The sequence below is a fragment of the Canis lupus genome, chromosome 4 (genome assembly GCF_003254725.2).
Source record: "Canis lupus dingo isolate Sandy chromosome 4, ASM325472v2, whole genome shotgun sequence".
Lineage (NCBI taxonomy): Eukaryota > Metazoa > Chordata > Mammalia > Carnivora > Canidae > Canis > Canis lupus.
The window spans coordinates 86284114-86300353 of NC_064246.1; the positions used below are offsets into that span (position 1 = coordinate 86284114).

General features: G+C 37.1%; 1 non-coding gene across 1 annotated transcript; it reads left to right on the forward strand.

Annotated features, from left to right (window-relative positions):
• Positions 1 to 2345: 2345 nt before the first annotated feature.
• On the forward strand, positions 2346 to 2498 carry LOC112652861 (small nucleolar RNA SNORA62/SNORA6 family). The gene has a single exon (XR_003131775.3). It is a non-coding gene; the product is annotated as a small nucleolar RNA SNORA62/SNORA6 family (small nucleolar RNA).
• Positions 2499 to 16240: the final 13742 nt, after the last annotated feature.

Sequence of the window (16240 nt, forward strand, 5' to 3'; positions counted from 1 at the left end):
CTTCAGAGCTCACTATGTGATCTAGAACTTTAAGGTGATGTCATTGAAGCTCTGATTCTCCTCCTGCCATACCCTGCTTTCTTCCTTCCCTCAAGAACGGTTGATGCTGAGAATACTATCATCCCGTACTCCAATCGACGCGTTCAAGAACCTGACCTGCAACAGACTGTAGCAGGATGGATTCAATAAAGATGTTACAATGATATGTTTGAATTGGATTGCTCAGCATTGCCATTACCCAGTTGGCCATGAGAACTTCACCCCAGCAGTATGTAGCCATGAGTGTCTCTGGCAAAGTATAATTCTTCAACTTTCTTTCATGGTGAACGGGGATTGTATGCCTATAGAATGAAATACACTAGTGGACGTAATAAAAATACAGTTGAAAAAGTAATGATTATAACATAATGGAACTGGGTGGTTCTTGTTCAGAGTAATTAATTATGACAATAAAAACATGTGCAAAGGTCAGAGGGCCACCTTTTCAGAATGTGAAGAAGCTCTCACCTCTGAAGGTGGAAGATAAAGAAAACTAAGGACATAACATAGAGTTTAATCATAAGAGCTACAAATAAGGATATATTCTCAAATAAGGCAAGTGCATTATATTGAGTTCAGAACTGTCACAGAAAAAAAATGAAACCCCAATACAGAGGATGGTGACATCTGGTTTGATGCCTTTGAACATCGTGTATCTCCCAAATGCATCCTACTGAAGGATGATGAGTGCCCTCTTCCCTGAAGGTGATGCACATACCCTTGCTTTGCAACAAAACAAGAGTCCCCTCAGTATTTGTGCCCACATTTTGGGGTAGTCATAACATACCAGGGCTAGAGAAGCTCTAGACCTTTCTAGGAGAAAAAAGGGGGACTATGTGCAGAACAATTTACAAGACCTCAGCAGTATATGCCAACAGGAGACTGGTGAGTGTGTATAGGACTGACCCCTAAGGGTGCTAGATCAAGAAGGAAAAATGAAGTTGGACAAGGAATTATTTATCAAATTAGAAATACTCTCAGAGAATAGGATCTGAAGTCTTGGCAAGAACAATATAAGAAAAGGTCAGAGATTTATAGAATTGAATATGATGGAGTTTTTATTCTGTAGAAGGCCAGAAAGCTCACTTGGTGACTATAGTGCCTGGAATGGGACATAGGATATCATTGACTGAAGCAATCAGCATGCACTAGAGGTAGGAACTTCAACACTATTGGAAAACTCATAGGTGGTTGTGGTCTACAGGCAGGTCTAATGATGCAGATACTGTGTAGAAACGAGCACCCCAATAGCAAGGCTGTTGAAAAGATGATCAGAAGTCTGAGGACAGTGAAACTAGTAAAAAGTTATGACCCTTTGCCCAACTGCCGGACCTGGACCAATTTTGAAACCTAAAACCCATTTTGTAAGGGAGTGTCATCGTTCCAAGGCAGAGAATGCTGCGACATCAGAGTAGGGATATATATATATATCATATATATATCATATATGTGTCATATATGTATATAGCCCCAGTCTTTCCCCAAAGGGAAAAGAGTGAGGGTATATGGAAGACAAGAAATAAAGTCCTGATACTAGTCCACTCAGCACAGTCTACTGAGACCATGCATACACCAGTGATCATATCTCTGATGGCCAGTGAATTGCTGGGATGGACTTATTAGGGCATTGGCAGCATTCCCGTGCTGGTTTGGGGCCTATAGGGCAAGAGTTTCTCATTAGAAAACACTAAGTTAAAGCTTCTGAAACTCTTCCCTACACTCTGAGAACGATGGTAATAAATGACCCTGGCACATTCCACACTGTAATCAGATATTAGCATCACCCAGCATCAGTTATCTATCTCCCCACTGAAGAAGTTTGCACAAACTATTACAACTGCCTGAAAGTCTCTTTTCTTCTATTTCATTTCACAAAGTACTACTAATGTTTCAGGCTTAGTCCAATCCTCACGCCCTTCCAAAGCTATCTTACACTGTTTTAATTAGGCCAAGTCCCCCTTTCCACACTGTCATAGTATCACATAGCTTTTCTCTGTGGGACTTGTCTTTCACCCACATGTTTATTTGACTGATGTGCACTCTTATATACTAGAATTGTAACTTTACCTCAGAATCTAGGATGGATTCAATAAATGTTATGACAACTGACTGGATTATATCTAGTCTTCCTATAATTCGAACACAGGGAATTCTACATGTTGTGTAACTGGATATATCTTATAGAAAAAGATGCTTACTCTATGTCACAAACTTATAGATTTCATGGTACTTTCTTAGGAGAAAAATATCTATTATAATATCCATCTTTGAAACAGGCAAAAGAAACAGACTTAAAACCATCCCAGGCTGCACATTGTTAAAGCCTGGCATTGAGGCTGCCGACTGACCGAGGAACTCACAAGCGTAGGTGAAGTGCTCATGAGGGACAAGTCTTGCACTAAAACCACAAGGGTCTCTAGCCCAATGAGTGGAGTTTGATAATAATTCTTGCTACAAGTAAAACAAACAAGCAAACAACAAAAAGCATCTTGGGATCTTTGGGTGGCTCAGCAGGTTTGGCACCTACCTTCAGCTCAAGGCATGATCCTGGAGACCGGGGATCAAGTCCCACATCGGTCTCCCTGCATGGAGCCTGCTTCTCCTCTGCCTGTGTCTCTGCCTCTCTCTCTCTGTGCCTCTCATGAATAAATAGATAAAATCTTTAAAAAAAAATAAAAAAAAAAACTCCTAGAAACTAAGAGTAACTTCTGGGAAAACTTAAGTAGAAGTAAAAAAAATAAATATATAAAATCTTATTAAAAATAAACATATAGGAATGAATAAATGGAAAAAATAATATGCTTAATATTCTAGTAGAAATTCATGTGTGTTTCTACACGAGTACAAAAAGAATAATATGTAACTTCTACTTTAGGAAGATGTGTTGGTCTAGGGAGGATTTTGAGGAGGAAGCAACATCCCTACTGATTTATACATATGAAATAGAGAACCAAGGAAATTGTTTATTTAGTGCAAGTCGCAGTTTGAATTGTTTTCTATACATAATCTTATTTATTATACACAACAACTCTGTAAATTGAATCTCGTACTCCTATTTTATAGAGACGGTGGGGAAGGAATTAATATTTATTACTGTGCAACAGGTATCGTGCCAGCTTTACATATGCTCTTGCTTCATAGTCAGAACAATGCAGAAATAACGCAGGTTTTATTATTATCGTTTTACATATGAAAGAGCTTTAAGTTAAAGAGAATATTTAATTCGCTGAAGGTCACAGACCCAAAATAAAAGTCAAGACAGAATTTGAACCTAAGCTGGTTTATTCTTGCTCCATGATGTGGAGAGGGTCCCTCTAGGGTCAGAAAAAAATGTGAATTTAAGGAGCTATAAACAAATTTAGCAGAACACTAGACCTTTATTGAATATATTATTTTACCTGCTGTACACAAGATTCCATGTGTAGAGAAGCTGTTTTCTGAAGGTTGTCTATGGCAGTCAACTGTGCCTTGGTGTCTGGGGAAAATATGCATTATCATGGAAAAGTGACACAAAAAATTACGTGAAGTCTTTCTATTTTTTTTTTTTTCCACATCTGAGTTGGGTTTATTCCAAGAATACAAGACTGGCTTATGTTTAAAAATCAACCAGTGTAATTCATCCCAGGAACAGAGTAAAGGAGAAAATTATATGACCATTTATACAAAATGTTATTCAGTATTCAGTTTGAATATTTATTAAACATATTTTTATTTTTTAAAAGAGCAGAGAGTGAACAATACATATTAATTTCTACTCAGCTAATTACCTGGCTTAATTTAAATCTTACAGTTAGGCAAAATGACCCAGGTAGAGAGAGGCTTAGAGTAATTATATGTGAAGTCTTTCTTTTTTAAATTTTTTGTGAAATTTTTCTATATTTCACTTTGTATAAGTGTTTTCAATTATGTACAAGTTATAGATAGGAAGAAAAACAGATGTAGAGAAAGATGATAAATAGATTTAAATAAACTATCCATATATTTTCAAAAAGTGTATAATTATTTCAATGTCTTTACTTTCAAATTACAATGCATAAGATCTCTATTGAAGAGTAACATGCATAATAATCTACTCGTTATATTCTGCTATTTTTAAAGGAGATTTTTAATTTTAAACATTCATTAATATTACATGAGTGTATTTTATCATAGTCACACCCAAGCAGTTAAAATGTAGGGTGAATGAAATAACATAATATTTAAGAACCCAGGATCTTAGAACCTATAATGATTTATTTATGAGCCATCTGGTTATACAAATATGATATTATGGTCAAATGTGCTCTATATGCATGGAAGAAAGAATTATTCAGAAAGAAATAATTAGGTTCTTATGAGTGAAATCCCAAGGCAAGCTGTAGGATTTAGGTAACAGACCTTTCTTGCAAATGAAAAAAATTGTATAAATATATATTATAATGTATATAATATTATTGTGTATACATATGTACACACCAATTACATCGCTTCACCATAGTAAGAGAAACTGTTAGAAATACAATATTTTACCTAGGGAATTATAAATGCAAACAGATACAGTGAGTATGACTCATTCTGAGTTCTTAAGGGATGGCAGGGGAACCCAAGGGAGTATGGCCTTCCATTTGTGTTATTACCATCATTAATCAATTTTTACCTCCCCATCTGTCACATGTCTTTAGTGGACATGCACAAATACATATGTAAGACTATACGTAAGATGGGGTGGGAGTTGGTGTGAAACCACTTCCATTTCTTTTTGATGAATTCCTAACTTGAGTAGTGTTCATATATGGGTGAAATTAATTAACTTCCAAAACAAGTAGAAGGAATATAAATTATAACAAGCCAAAATTCCTTTTTTATAATTAAAAAATACGAATCTCTTAAGTATGGCCAAAAATCAAATGAAAAGTATTCTCCAATCTGTAATCAATGTTGCAAGCCAAGGCAACTAAAATTAAAAGCAAAATTTGGAACAACTTCAGGACATCATGGACATAAATCTGATAATAAGTTGGAAATACACGAGATCATAACATAGACTACATAAGTTATACACTGTACAATTCCATTATGCCATTTACATTTATGATGATTTTTATGGTGCTTCTCACCATTGTCAAGTTGTAGAACATGGCAGCCTTATCCATCTATACATTATGGGCTTCTGTGATACCTATAACAGTGAAAATAAGAACAAAGGTCCATGGAAGTGTCAGATATTTGAGCTCTACACAACAGCAATTACAAATGCTATTTATCCTTGTTTTTATATTAATAACCTACTTCTTTTTTATGATGAAAATGAATCATTCTATCATCAGTTGAATAATGTAAACTTGGATCATCTATACTACTAAATGAATATATGCAGAAAATAGATACTGATACTCATCTAAGGGGAAAAAATATTTTCTTTATCCAAAATTTTTTAGGGGGGGCAGTTGGCCAGAAGCACTCAAATATTTGCAAGTATTTATTATTTTCTCCAGATATCTATCTGATTCAAGTAATTTATATCAGTGTGCATATATAAGGCTTATATCTAACAATAATCCATAAAGGATATAGTGTAGAATTTATCAATAATATTCTATTCTTGTGTATTTATTTCCTGCAGAGTGTAACAAAACCATCAACATCCCTGATTCCACCAAGTCTTTCATTTCTTTTTGTCATGGCATAAAGATGTCATAAGACCACTTCTTCACTCCAGGCCATACCCCTTCAAACTTTAAAACTATCTGTGAAAGATAGGTCTTCGATTCCTATTCAGATCTACCCAACACTAGTGAGATGATAAACCTCCTTATTAAATCGTGGGATAGATTCCGTATATCCTTTCAAGAACCTGAGATAAAGGTCTGTCAGGCATCAAATAGAGTGCAAGCTGTTAAGGTCCCAGATGTAAATTTATTTCAATAGCTACTTCTCTTGTTTGCTTATTATAAATACTTTGATACTAAATGTCAATTAAATACAGGGTATTAAAATTTTCTTACATGGTCTTGATAATTATGTTTTCTTATTTAGAAGACTTTGTATATTATATAAATATGCAACGTTTAAACTTCTAAAAAACACAGATCAGAGAGAGTTTGTAATATATCTAGCTATCTAAATTTAAGGGATAAATGGGCAATTCAGCAATAATATTTGGACATTTCAACACCTTGTTTTCAATAATGGATAGAGCAGCTGAGCAGAGGATTAACAAGGAAATAGAAGAGATGAATAACACGGTAATCTATTTAGACCTAACAGACATCTGTAGAACACTCCATCCAACAGCGTTCTTCCCAAGGGCAAGCAAAACATACTAAAGGATAGACCATTGTTTCAACCATAATATAAGGTTAAATAGATTTTAAAAGATTGAAATCATATAAAGTATGTTCTTGTACCACAATGGTAATTAGAAACTCACAAATTGTTGAAGTCACAAATATGTTGAAATTAACACACTCACTCTTAAATAACTAATGAGCCAAAAATAATTCATAAGGCAAATTAGAAACCACTTGAGATGAATACAACACACCAAAATCAAATTCTGATAAAGCAGTGCTTAAAGGGAAATCTATATCTATGGAGGCTTATATTTATTTGTTTTTTAAAATTTCTTTTTTTAAAGACTTTATTTATTTATTTGAGAGGGAGAGAGAGTACATGAGAAAGCACAAGGGGAAATGCATAGGGAGAGGAAGAAGCAGACACCTAGCTGGGCAGGGAGCCCAATGCAGGGCTTGATATCAAGACTGGGATCATGACCTGAGCCGAAGTGCCCCCAAATGCCTATATATTTTTTTTTAAATAAAGATTTCTAACCCATAACCTAACTTTTCACCTGATGACACTAAAGAAAAAAAAAAAAAAAAAAGAGAGAGAGAGAGAAAGAGAGCTGGGGCTCCTGGATAGCTCAGTCAGTTAAGCCACTGACTCTTGATTTGAGCTCAAATCATGACCTCAGGATCATGAGATCAAGCCCCACATGGGGTTCCACACTCAGTGAGGAGTCAGCTTGAGAGTCTCTTTCTCCTTCTGTCCTTCCTTCTGCTTGTCCTCTCTTTCTTTCTAAGTAAATTAATTAAATATTAAAAAAAGAAGAAGAGCAAACAAAGCTTAAAGTAAGCAGAAATAAAAAAAATTATACAGATTGGAGAGGAAATAAATGAAACAGAGAATTAAAAACAATAGAGAAAATAAACAAAACTAAATATTGGCTCTTTGAAAAGTTCAACAGTTAACTCTGCATTTTATTTTATTTTATTTTATTTTTTTTGTTTTGTTTTTTTTGTTTTGTTTTGTTTTTTTTAACTCTGCATTTTAAACTTAATTTCTAATTGAGGAATCAATTCTTTAATTTCCTGCTTTGAGAATTATATGTGTGAGCTAACAGGCAGGAAGTATGTTCTTGGCCTTAGAGCCTTAACTGGTATTCTTGAAAGCACATGAGAGAATAAATTTATGGCAGTGCAAATATAGTTAATGGGAAAACATTTTAGATGGACTAGATATATTGATATCTTTAGGATTCAAGGACAAACTCACTCTAAATATGTAAAATGATTCCTAAGGAAAGGAATTAGTTACAGGGACAATTACATGTGTTTCTTTCCATGGATGGAGATGGTAGTTGAGATAAGGTAGGCAAGTAAAGTTAGCTGCCTTACACAGCATCTGAGAGGTAAAAAAAAATAAAATAAAATTCCACAAAATTTGCTGTGATTGTCTAAATTCCAAACCTGAGCAAGAACAATGAGCCAGTTCTTTTTCTGAAATACTAGTCATTTTTCCAATAGACAAGCTTCTCATATTACAACTATCCTCCTATTGCCATTTTCTATAACTTAGGATTTTTATCAATTGAATGATAAGAAAAATATACATTTCCTGGTTCTCATCATCCTACTTAAAGATTAGGGCTATCGCTCTACTTATCATTATCAAATATTTATCAATATTGCCAAAAATATGCTAATCATATTAGATCAAATAGTAGTAAGTAAACAATCTGAAAAACAATCTGAAAAAACCCTGTTCTCATGCTTATTAATAAGTTGCTCAGTTGTTGGGTTAAGGAATTGGTCCTTTAATACAGACCTGTAAACCAATTCCTTTTGTTTTCAGCCTCAACCCTTACGTAGTAACTCAGTTTCTAGCCTTTCTGGAATTCTCCATCATGAACAGACCTTTAATTTTAGTTGAATACTCTTCCTGATGGCCTCATCACTCCTGGTCTTTGGCAGTTAGGTTTCAACTTTCTCCAGTTTACTAAATCAGTTTCCAGTTATGCACTGGTTTCTCATCTTTTGGAATTTTGTAGACATCTCTAATATTCTATTGTCTCTAATTTCATTTTTCTTTTATTTATTGTTCTTTCTGGAGGGAATGGAAGTAAGCATATATTCAGTCATCTACTTTTGTCCTATTCTTTTGTCCATCTACTTTCTGGTTTATTTACCAGAATTGATAAATTTACCAGAATTTACTGAACAGACATTTTTTTTAATTTTTTTTTTTTTTTTAATGTTATGTCTTCAACACCTGGGGAGAGTGCCTGGCATACAGTAGATATTCAGTGAATATTGGTTGAAAGAATTGATTGTATCCACAATGTCAGCTCAATATATCTGACACAGAAAAGACATAGTATTTAAATAAATTATCAACTGAATAATCAAAAATTTTCATCCAAAGAACATAAAATACTTCAGTGAGGTGCAATACCCCCAAATTTGGAAGGGATTGTAGACTTGTTACCATGATTTAGTCTGAAATTTTGTGTTGTATTTTATTCATTATATCTTGCTATATAACATAACAGTGCTACCACAAACTCAGCTTAAAACAACACACATTTATTTTCTCGCAGTTTCTCTGCATGGCTTTGCTTTGTCCTCTGCTTCTGAGGCTCAATCAGGAAATTGGAGTCTTGGAGTTAACTAGGACCGGATTCTCTATCTGCAGGATTGAGAAAGGTTGACTATTGCTTCTCGGTCACGTGGTTGTTGGAAGCCTCCTACTTTTGGGATGCAGGACTGAGCTTCTTTGCTGGCTATGGTCACATGCTCACATCCTACAGGCCGCCTGCAATTCTTTGCCATGTGGGTTTCACCAGCATAGTTGCTCACAGGGGAAAGAGAGAGACTAAAGTAAGATAGCACTACAAGCGTATGTAACATAGTCACGTTCACATAATCCAAAGCTTCTGTTTCCTTTAACGTTCGACTGGTTAGAAGTAAGTCAGTCTTGCCCACAGCCAAGGAGAAGGGATCACACAAAGGTCTAACATCAGAAGGCAAGGAAATGGAAGCCATCTTTAAACGTTTATTTGTCACATGAATATAGAGGAAAACCTAGAGCTGTTTACAAATAACATTTCTGTTAGATTGAAAGTGAGAAGAAGAATAGTAGGAACTCATACTCATCTTAGAAGTTATAGCTTATCTTAAAGTATGTATGAAAAAGGATCAAAAAAGCTGATACCAGAATTGTTACCAAAGCTTGAAAGGATTTTTGAAAAGCCAAAAAAAAAAAAAAAAAAAGTAATTAGATCATAAAATTAACAACTGCAAAGTAAATAACTTGTTTACTTCTCCCAGCCTCAGCTGACCCATTGACCACAGACGTGGAGGGCTTTCTTCCCTTCAAGATATGCACCGAAAATATAGAAATTAGCAATGAGAAGGAAAGGATGAGAAAAAGTACGTTAGTGACAGAGTAAAGGTGTTAATACTTAGGCAAGTCTTAAATTTTAAATCATTGGAAAAACAATTACTCAAGAGAAAAGAGAGGGTAACTTAGTCTGCATTAATGAAACAGAAAGAAATATGTTAAAAAAAAAAAAAAACGAATGGAATTAGAACCTTAGGTAATCTCCCCAAATGTGGAAGGCTTTGAATATAGTTACGGCAGCTTAAGACCCTAATTAAAGAAAGAAAGTGCCCCTGTCGAGATGAGTCTTTGCTGCAAAGACAAAGTGTTGGTCCAAAGCTGATAAGTAGCTCTTACATGAGCCGGAAGCTGAGCTCCATGCCGCCTCTTTGAGCTGTAGAGGCAGATGGGAACTGGCTGTGCTTTCAAGCCTGTTTGAGGATTCACGGGGATTGTGTTTATTAAATCAAGGGTTTGAAAATTCTTACAAACAAAGAAAATATCTTGAATTTGAAAGCAATTTAAGCTGTTTGGAGCTGTTTATTTAAAGTGGCACTTTAAATGGGATTAATCATTAATTAATCTAACGCGTCTTAAAAGTAGTTACATATTTATGGATTTAGAATAAAATTTTTCGTCTGAACCTGAAATTTTAAGAGAGAGCTAAGGTTCTGAATTTGTCGATGTACTAAATTTAGTATCAAAGATCAACAATAAAATTCAAGATACTTTTTTTTCTAAAAAAGTAACTGCCAATTTTTGTTCATTTAATTTGTTTATTATTAAGATTCTCTTTGTTTATTTAGGGGAGAGAGAGAGAGAGACAGAGACGGAGGGAAGCATGAGCAGGGGGAAGGGGCAGAGGGAGAGGGACCAGAGGGAGAGGGACCCAACACACACAGTTGGGTGTAGAGCCCAGTGTAGGGGCTCAATACCAGGGCGCAGAGATCATGACCTGACGGGAAGGCAGCCATTCAACTGAGCTACCCACACACACCAGTAGCCGCTAATTTTTAAGTTAAAAGCAGATGACTTAAGTTACTGCATATTAGCTTAAAAGAAGCAATTCTGTCCCTGGAAGAGGCCTCTATTCCAAGACTTTTTTTTTTTTTTTTTTTTAATAAAGTATCCTAGTGTAGCCGGAGTCATTGGCTAGATAGAGAAGGTGGATGTGTGACTTTATCTGGAGGGAACCATTCACACTGTCTCCCTCCCTTCCTGGATTTTGGGTGCCTGGTGCACCGGGCCTATCAAGCTGTCTCCCACAACTTTGCAGGAGGAACTCCACGCTAGCACCTGCAGTCACCTAAAATATGGATTCAGAATCGCAGAAAATATTCTCTCATATTAACATTGGGGAACCATAACGTCGAACAGACATTTTTTTCCTCAAATACATTCATCATTTTTCTATTTCTGAACCTGACTCCATACTCAAAGGGAGGCAGTACGGCTAATAAGGATTGACTTGAGGTCAGCTTCTACTGGATCGTATGAGACAGTTTCCATATTGGAGAGTGGGATCCTTCAGATCTAAAGTACGAGGAGGGGTACAGAGTGTATAAGCTTTATTACTGTATAACAAACCACCAAAAGATTAACAGTTCAAAACAACCCACAAATGATTCTATCAGTTTCGTAGGTTGGGGAGCTCAAGCACAGCTTAGTTAAATCCCTTGTACGTCTGGTGCTGTGCTCTCTCTCATCTGAGGCCCTGGGGCTTCTCCCAAACTCCTAGGGTTGTTAGTAGAATTCACTCATTTGCAGTAGACCTCACGGTGGATTGTTTCTTCAACTCCATGAAGAGAAGGGTGTCTGCAATTTTAGAATAATCTCTCTTGTGATTAATTTTAAAATCTACTGATTATGGGCCTTAATTGTCTTTAAAAATGTCTTCAGGTTTGCCATACTGTGATTTCCAGCATCTTCACAGAACCAGTCCACACTCAAATGGAGGGAAGGAGGTGATATAAGACCTGTATACCCAGGGATGGGAATCCTAAGAATCTTTGCAGGACCTGTCTGAAAAATTAACCTGTCACTAGAATAATATGAATGAAAAAATGGATCCTGTGTATTTATGAGGTTGAATAAGTGTCACAAAAAAAAAAAATCAAGAAATTGAGGTTATATAATAATCCACTTCACCTTGCTAGAATGACAGAAAAACAAGAACATTTTTTCTGAGTACCATTTTTTTTCCAAAATTGTACTCATCGTAGATTTACTTGCTGCAGGCCTAAATGGATAAGATCGTTGATTCTTACTCGGTATCTTCTGTATGACTGTTACTTCTAATGTTGATTAAACAGATCTTATATAATAATTAGTAACAGTCTATTTGTGCCCAAAGGAAAGTGAAATTGTCACAGTGATAAAATTTCAATGTGAAAAGACAAAGCTACAATGATTAAATATGATATTTTCTCTTATCAGGAATAAATTCAGAGATAATCCAGATGGTGGGAAAATATTAAAATCTAAAGAGGGAGATATTTTGAAATTTAACTCTATCAGTGCAAGTTGAAATGAGCGTAGAAGTCCGAAAAAGGAAATATTCATTGAGCAACTGTTCACAATAACCTACCATATCACAAAGATACTGAAAAATATATATATACTATATAAAGGCAGAACACTTAAGTAAAGTTTTATGTCCTCAGGAATTTGGCTTGGGAAATAAAACTTTTTACATTTACTTAAAAAGCAGATTTTGCATCCTATCAAAGAGTTGAAAATGTCCTTATTAATATATGTAGGGTTTTTTAATAATATAAGTCAAACAGTTAAAAAAATATATCATGGTAGTTTTTTTAATAACCTTAGCTGGAATTCCCCGATACTTGTGAGAAGTCATCTCTGACACTCTGGTAGCAATTTGCATATGATTAGAAGCAGTGTTTTTGCATTTCATTCTGAACATTTATTTTTAACTTGTCAAATACTGCTCTAAGAGCGAGTGGTCCTGCATACTTCTGAGGATCAAGAGCAACGCTGTCACAGCAAAGGCAATCGATTGGCCTGAATACGACCGATTAATTCTAAGCTCAGGTCACAAAGGGTTTTTTTTCAATGTATGTAAAAAATACACAAAATTAAAAAAAAAAAAACTTATAGAAGGATTAAAATGTAATTGATGTAAATTCATGTAAAACAAAGTATTTAAAGATAATCTGATCCCGTGAAAACACAAAGGAAAGTAGACTTTCTCCTATAGGTAAGGTTTAGCCGGCTTCATAATGAGCACTTAATCCTTTTTGCTGTGTTAGATCATTTATTCACTTTCATTTCAAGTCATATTCCTTTAACTGATGCAGAATTTACATATGTCTCCTCATTCAAATGTGTCATTAAGATGCAGGCTATGTTACAGGGCTTGGAAATGATCTTCAGACATCTGTCTCTGGAACACTTAAGAAGCCAGCTACTCCAAACAGACTCTGGACACTTCTCATCAGAATATGTCCCTGATGCTGATCATTAGCATGAGAAATAACTTGAAAGCAGAATGTTATCACTGTGTGAGGAAGGTCAACTCTGACGAGTTTATGGAAGCAATGAAACGCACACTTGGCGACTCTGGGGAACAACGTTCCCATTTTGCATTGTCGTACCTACCAGGAAGCACATAGCACATTCTGGAAAAGAAAGGGAGAGATGGAATTTGGACTTAAAAGCCTAAAATCTTGATGCAGGAAGATCTCATTTGGGTCTAATTCATAGCATCCATACTGGTCTGATCTAGCTGGGAGCAGGGAGTGGAGCTATAGAGAGTATGGAGTTTAACATTTATGGAAATCTCTTTTAAAATAATGATGTATCATATCAAACAGAAAAAAATCACTTATGAATTATAGACACAAAGGAGTCTGTGTGTTTGGGTGCTTCAATGACTGATTATTAAAAATATGGAGAAAGCTGACATATTTGCCTAAAGTAAATTGATGATTAAATACCCTGAGCCTGTTGTGATCTCTTGTAATTGTTTTCAATCACTGCTGCAGCAAATTCTCATAAACATAAAACAACAACCATCTATCGTAGCTCTGTAGTTTGGCTGACTGGGTGGGCTTGACTGGATTTGGAGCTTAGGGTCTCATGGGAGGAAATCACTGTGTGAGCTTGGCTGGACCCATAGCTGGAGGCAAGGAAAGAAAGAAAAAGAAAGAAAGAAAGAGAAAGAAAGAAAGAAAGAAAGAAAGAAAGAAAGAAAGAAAGAAAGAAAGAAAGGAAAGAAAGAAAAGAAAAAAGAAAGAAGAAAAGAAAGAAAGAAAGAAAGAAAGAAAGAAAGAAAGAAAGAAAGAAAGAAAGAAAGAAAAGAAAGAAAGAAAAAAGAAAGAAGAAAGAAAGAAAGAAAGAAAGAAAGAAGAAAGAAAGAAGAAAGAAAGAAAGAAAGAAAGAAAGAAAGAAGAAAGAAAGAAAGAAAGAAAGAAAGAAAGAAAGAAAGAAAGAAAGAAAGAAAGAAAGAAAGAAAGAAAGAGAAGAGGAAAGGAAAGGAAAGGAAAGGAAAGGAAAGGAAAGGAAAGGAAAGGAAAGGAAAGGAAAGGAAAGGAAAGGAAAGGAAAGGAAAGGAAAGGAAAGGAAAGGAAAGGAAAGGAAAGGAAAGGAAAGGAAAGGAGCTTATTTAGATCTTTGGGAGAATTCAGCTCCCTGTGATTGTAGGATGAAGGCTCTTCTCTCCTCACTCGCTTTCACCTGGGGACTCAGCTCTGGAAGACTACCCACCTATGTCCCTTCTCACGCCCTCGCAATCTTCAAAGCTAGCAATGGCACATCAAGTCTTTCTCAAGCTTCAAATCTCCCTGACTTCTTCCCTCAGAAGCTGCTTTTAAGGGCTCGTGTGATGAGGTCAGGGCCACTCATATGACCCCCATCTTACAATCGATAGCATCATATAACACAGCGTAATCATAGAAGCGATGCCTCCTTATATCCATAGGTTCTTGGGTTGAGGATGGGACAACTCTAAGGAAGCATTTTAGAAACTTTGCCTATCACGCCTCTTTTCAAGGAATACATGACACCCCTAAATAGCCACCTTATTTCATAGTCCCTATTATATTTTCCCTCCTGTTCTCTCATGCCAAAAATGTTGGATCAGCTGATACATCCCTTTTCACCGCTACCCCTTCAGTTCCCTCTTGGTGAAAGTGTTAACATTTTCCTCATTAACATTTTCCTCAAGTAACTGTCAAGTCTGTCTACTGTCAGTGACTTCCCTGGGGAGTGTCCTCAAGTAGAATACCCAGCAGGGGGTAAGAAAGACACACCAGGCAGAGGGAGAGGCTGGTATTGGATGTAGTGATGATAAAAGAGGCCTCAGCTGATCCTGCAGCAAGTTCTGGAGCTGAGGTGACCCTTAAGGCAGTGATGGTTGAGCCTTTGTGTCCTCACATGAGCTAGTCCTAGGAGGTAATTCCCCGCAGCAGTGAGCAATTTCCAGTGAGGTATCAGCTGGAGCCACAAGAAGCTGCTAAAGAAGAACACTGCAGTCTCTACCAACACTGCAGTACCTACTACCACTACAGTGTCCACCGACACTGCAGGACCTACCACCACTGAGGACTTGCCAACACTGAGGGCCTACCACCACTGAGGGCCTACCAACACTGCAGGACCTACCAACACTGAGGACCTACCACCACTGAGGGCCTACCAACACTGTAGGACCTACCACCACTGAGAACCTGCCAACACTGCAGGACCTACCACCACTGAGGACCTACCAACACTGTAGGACCTACTAACACTGAGGACCTACCACCACTGAGGGCCTACCAACACTGTAGGACCTACTAACACTGAGGACCTACCACCACTGAGGACCTACTAACACTGATAACCTGCCAACACTGCAGGACCTACCAACACTGAGGACCTACTAACACTGAGTACTTACCAACACTGCAGGGCCTACCAACACTGAGTACCTACCACCACTGAGGACCTACCACCACTGAGGACCTACCACCACTGAGGACATACCAACACTGTAGGACCTACTAACACTGAGGACCTACCACCACTGAGGGCCTACCAACACTGTAGGACCTACCAACACTGAGGACCTACCACCACTGAGGGCCTACCAACACTGCAGGACCTACCAACACTGAGGACCTACTACCACTGAGGACCTACCAACACTATAGGACCTACTAACACTGAGGACCTACCACCACTGAGGACCTACTAACACTGATAACCTGCCAACACTGCAGGACCTACCAACACTGAGTACTTACCAACACTGCAGGGCCTACCAACACTGAGTACCTACCACCACTGAGGACCTACCACCACTGAGGACCTACCACCACTGAGGACATACCAACACTGTAGGACCTACTAACACTGAGGACCTACCACCACTGAGGGCCTACCAACACTGCAGGACCTACCAACACTGAGGACCTACCACCACTGAGGACCTACCAACACTATAGGACCTACTAACACTGCAGGACCTACCAACACTGAGGACCTACTAACACTGAGTACTTACCAACACTGCAGGGCCTACCAACACTGAGTACCTACCACCACTGAGGACCTACCACCA